We start from the raw sequence: 6,000 nt of genomic DNA, 5'->3' as shown, positions 1-6,000 counted from the left end.
GGGGAAGAGTGGATCGTGAGATCGACAGGCGAATCGGTGCGGCGTCTTCAGTAATGCGGACGTTGTATCGATCCGTTGTGGTGAAGAAGGAGCTGAGCCGGAAGGCAAAGCTCTCAATTTACCGGTCGATCTACGTTCCCATCCTCACCTATGGTCATGAGCTTTGGGTCATGACCGAAAGGATAAGATCACGGGTACAAGCGGCCCGAATGAGTTTCCTCCGCCGTGTGGCGGGTCTCTCCCTTAGAGATAGGGTGAGAAGCTCTGCCATCCGGGAGGAACTCAAAGTAAAGCCGCTGCTCCTCCACAAGGAGAGGAGCCAGATGAGGTGGTTCGGGCATCTGGTCAGGATGCCACCCGAACGCCTCCCTAGGGAGGTGTTTAGGGCACGTCCAACCGGTAGGAGGCCACGGGGAAGACCCAGGACACGTTTTGAAGATTATGTCTCCCGGCTGGCCTGGGAACGCCTCGGGATCCCCCGGGAAGAGCTAGACAAAGTGGCTGGGGAAGGGAAGTCTGGGTTTCCCTGCTTAGGCTGTTGCCCCCGCGACCCGACCTCGGATAAGTGGAAGAAGATGGATGGATTGATGGATGGATGCATATGTATGTGTGTGTGTATATATATATATATATATATATATATACATACAAATATATATATATACAAAATATTTATAGCATGCACGCATGCACACACACACACCTTCTTTACACCACATCACACACACCTTTTTTTACACCACATCACACACACCTTCTTTACACACACACACACACACACACACACACACACACACACACACACACACACACACACACACACACACACCTTCTTTACACAAACACACACACACCTTTAAACCACATCACACACACCTTCTTTACATCACACACACACAGACACACACACACACACACACACACCTTCTTTACACCACATCACACACACCTTCTTTAAACATACACACACGCGCGCACACGCACACACACACACACGCGCACACACATACACCTTCTTTACACAAACACACACACACACTTTCTTTAAACCAAACCACACACACACACACTGTGTGTGTGTGTGTGTGTGTGGCCAGTGTCTATGATATTATTCCCTGTGTGTATAAACAACCTCAAAAATGACCCTGGGAAAATCAAAATATCAACATCGTCACTCCTGTATCGATCCTATCCTCAATCAATCAATCAATGTTTACTTATATAGCCCTAAATCACTAGTGTCTCAAAGGGCTGCACAAACCACTACGACATCCTCGGTAGGCCCACATAAGGGCAAGGAATACTCACACCCAGTGGGACGTCGGTGACAATGATGACTATGAGAACCTTAGAGAGGAGGAAAGCAATGGATGTCGAGCGGGTCTAACATGATACTGTGAAAGTTCAATCCACAATGGATCCAACACAGTCGCAAGAGTCCAGTCCAAAGCGGGTCCAACTCAGCAGAGAGAGTCCCGTTCACAGCGGAGCCACCAGGAAACCATCCCAAGCGGAGGCGGATCAGCAGCGCAGAGATGTCCCCAGCCGATACACAGGCGAGCAGTACATGGCCACCGGATCGGACCGGACCCCCTCCACAGGGGAGAGAGGGACATAGAAGAAAAAGAAAAGAAACAGCAGATCAACTGGTCTAAAAAGGGAGTCTATTTAAAGGCTACAGTATACAAATGAGTTTTAAGGTGAGACTTAAATGCTTCTACTGAGGTGGCATCTCGAACTGTTACCAGGAGGGCATTCTAGAGTACTGGAGCCCGAACGGAAAACGCTCTATAGCCCGCAGACTTTTTTTGGGCTTTGGGAATCACTAATAAGCCGGAGTCCTTTGAACGCAGATTTCTTGCCGGGACATATGGTACAATACAATCGGCAAGATAGGATGGAGCTAGACCGTGTAGTATTTTATACGTAAGTAGTAAAACCTTAAAGTCACATCTTAAGTGCACAGGAAGCCAGTGCAGGTGAGCCAGTATAGGTATATATGTATGTATATATGTATATAAAGGTATATACAGTATAGGTATATATGTATGTATATATGTATATAAAGGTATATACAGTATAGGTATATATGTATGTATATAGGTATATAAAGGTATATACAGTATAGGTATATATGTATGTATATATGTATATAAAGGTATATACAGTATAGGTATATATGTATGTATATAAAGGTATATACAGTATAGGTATATATGTATGTATATATGTATATAAAGGTATATACAGTATAGGTATATATGTATGTATATATGTATATAAAGGTATATACAGTATAGGTATATATGTATGTATATATGTATATAAAGGTATATACAGTATAGGTATATATGTATGTATATATGTATATAAAGGTATATACAGTACAGGCGTAATATGATCAAACTTTCTTGTTCTTGTCAAAAGTCTAGCAGCCGCATTTTGTACCAACTGTAATCTTTTAATGCTAGACATGGGGAGACCCCAAAATAATACGTTACAGTAGTCGAGGCGAGACGTAACAAACACATGGATAATGATCTCAGCGTCTTTAGTGGACAGAATGGAGCGAATTTTAGCAATATTACGGAGATGAAAGAAGGCCTGTTTTAGTAACGCTTTTAATGTGTGCCTCAAAGGAGAGAGTTGGGTCGAAGATAATACCCAGATTCTTTACCGTGTCGCCTTGTTTAATTGTTTGGTTGTCAAATGTTAGAGTTGTATTATTAAATAGAGTTCGGTGTCTAGCAGGACCGATAATCAGCATTTCCGTTTTTTTGGCGTTGAGTTGCAAAAAGTTAGCGGACATCCATTGTTTAATTTCATTAAGACACGCCTCCAGCTGACTACAATCCGGCGTGTTGGTCAGCTTTAGGGGCGTGTAGAGTTGGGTGTCATCAGCATAACAGTGAAAGCTAACACCGTATTTGCGTATGATGTCACCTAGCGGCAGCATGTAGATGCTGAAGAGTGCAGGGCCAAGGACCGAACCCTGGGGAACTCCACACGTTACCTTAACGTAGTCCGAGGTCACACTGTTATGGGAGACACACTGCATCCTATCAGTAAGATAAGAGTTAAACCAAGATACTTGACTGGGTATCGATCTGCCTGTTATGTCCTGCTTGCGTCGACACTCCTTCAACTTGACTTCCCACTTGTGTTGTTTCCAGCAGGCGAGTTCAGCCATCAGCCTCAGTCCCCCAGTGATAGCGCTACTTGGAAGAAGCAGCAAAGAGAGTTTGACTTTGCCAGGACTTCTTTAATCCTTCCGTTGCAGCGTGTGTTGGGGACTATTTAAGAGCAGTCAGCGTGCAGCCGCCTGACTTGTCACGGAAGGATGGTCACGTTTGTGTTGATCTCACACCTGCTGTGACAACAATGGACTCAACTCTGCTGTCTCTCTCTCTCTCTCTCTCTCTCTCTCTCTCTCTCTCTCTCTTTCTTGCAGCCCAGCGACAACTTCGCCCACACACTTTGCTCAGGTAATTTTTACAGAATAAAATCACTTGAACTTTCGCTGCAGAGAAACTCTCCGTGCAACTTTTGCTGCTTCATTGACCTCCGATGTTGACCTCGGCCTCTGCAGCTACGTATTGATTATTTAGTAGGCAACACAAGCTGGGAATCGGACTTCACACTCAGAAAAAGTGCAATGAAGTTCCTACAAGACGAGGGATGGGTACCCAATTGGGTACTTTCAGAGGTGCGGAACCAAGTATGGTAAACTACCGACCGGTGTCTCACCTTCCCTTTATTTCAAAAATCCTCGAAAAAATTGTTGCGGAGCAGCTAAATGAACACTTAGCGTCTAACAATCTATGTGAAACCTTTCAATCCGGTTTCAGGGCAAATCACTCCACGGAGACAGCCCTCGCAAAAATGACTAATGATCTATTGCTAACGATGGATTCTGATGCGTCATCTATGTTGCTGCTCCTCGATCTTAGCGCTGCTTTCGATACCGTCGATCATAATATTTTATTAGAACGTATCAAAACACGAATTGGTATGTCAGACTTAGCCCTGTCTTGGTTTAACTCTTATCTTACTGATAGGATGCAGTGCGTCTCCCATAACAATGTGACCTCGGACTACGTTAAGGTAACGTGTGGAGTTCCCCAGGGTTCGGTCCTTGGCCCTGTACTCTTCAGCATCTACATGCTGCCGCTAGGTGACATCATACGCAAATACGGTGTTAGCTTTCACTGTTATGCTGATGACACCCAACTCTACATGCCCCTAAAGCTGACCAACACGCCGGACTGTAGTCAGCTGGAGGCGTGTCTTAATGAAATTAAACAATGGATGCCCGCTAACTTTTTGCAACTCAACGCCAAAAAAACGGAAATGCTGATTATCGGTCCTGCTAGACACCGACCTCCATTTAATAATACAACTTTAACATTTGACAACCAAACAATTAAACAAGGCGACACGGTAAAGAATCTGGGTATTATCTTCGACCCAACTCTCTCCTTTGAGGCACACATTAAAAGCGTTACTAAAACGGCCTTCTTTCATCTCCGTAATATCGCTAAAATTCGCTCCATTCTGTCCACTAAAGACGCCGAGATCATTATCCATGTGTTTGTTACGTCTCGCCTCGACTACTGTAACGTATTATTTTGGGGTCTCCCCATGTCTAGCATTAAAAGATTACAGTTGGTACAAAATGCGGCTGCTAGACTTTTGACAAGAACAAGAAAGTTTGATCACATTACGCCTGTACTGTATATACCTTTATATACATATATACATACATATATACCTATACTGTATATACCTTTATATACATATATACATACATATATACCTATACTGTATATACCTTTATATACATATATACATACATATATACCTATACTGTATATACCTTTATATACATATATACATACATATATACCTATACTGTATATACCTTTATATACATATATACATACATATATACCTATACTGTATATACCTTTATATACATATATACATACATATATACCTATACTGTATATACCTTTATATACATATATACATACATATATACCTATACTGTGTATACCTTTATATACATATATACATACATATATACCTATACTGGCTCACCTGCACTGGCTTCCTGTGCACTTAAGATGTGACTTTAAGGTTTTACTACTTACGTATAAAATACTACACGGTCTAGCTCCATCCTATCTTGCCGATTGTATTGTACCATATGTCCCGGCAAGAAATCTGCGTTCAAAGGACTCCAGCTTATTAGTGATTACCAAAGCCCAAAAAAAAGTCTGCGGGCTATAGAGCGTTTTCCGTTCGGGCTCCAGTACTCTGGAATGCCCTCCCGGTAACAGTTCGAGATGCCACCTCAGTAGAAGCATTTAAGTCTCACCTTAAAACTCATTTATAGACTCTAGCCTTTAAATAGACTCCCTTTTTAGACCACTTGATCTGCCGTTTCTTTTCTTTTTCTTCTATGTCCCACTCTCCTTTGTGGAGGGGGTCCGGTCCGATCCGGTGGCCATGTACTGCTTGCCTGTGTATCGGCTGGGGACATCTCTGCGCTGCTGATCCGCCTCCGCTTGGGATGGTTTCCTGCTGGCTCCGCTGTGAACGGGACTCTCGCTGCTGTGTTGGATCCGCTTTGGACTGGACTCTCGCGACTGTGTTGGATCCATTATGGATTGAACTTTCACAGTATCATGTTAGACCCGCTCGACATCCATTGCTTTCCTCCTCTCCAAGGTTCTCATAGTCATCATTGTCACCGATGTCCCACTGGGTGTGAGTTTTCCTTGCCCTTATGTGGGCCTACCGAGGATGTCGTAGTGGTTTGTGCAGCCCTTTGAGACACTAGGGATTTAGGGCTATATAAGTAAACATTGATTGATTGATTGATTCATGTCCAGTCAATGGCTAGCAGACTCTGCACCGGCTCAAGCACTTGGCGGGCAAACAGACGTGTTGGTAACTGGAAAGTAAGGCCGTCAAAAAAATGTCTTATTTGTAACG

Source organism: Nerophis ophidion, linkage group LG26 (genome assembly GCF_033978795.1).
Source record: "Nerophis ophidion isolate RoL-2023_Sa linkage group LG26, RoL_Noph_v1.0, whole genome shotgun sequence".
NCBI classification, from domain to species: Eukaryota; Metazoa; Chordata; class Actinopteri; order Syngnathiformes; family Syngnathidae; genus Nerophis; species Nerophis ophidion.
The sequence above is the reverse complement of the archived record's forward strand: the minus strand, read 5'-3'. Positions refer to the sequence as shown.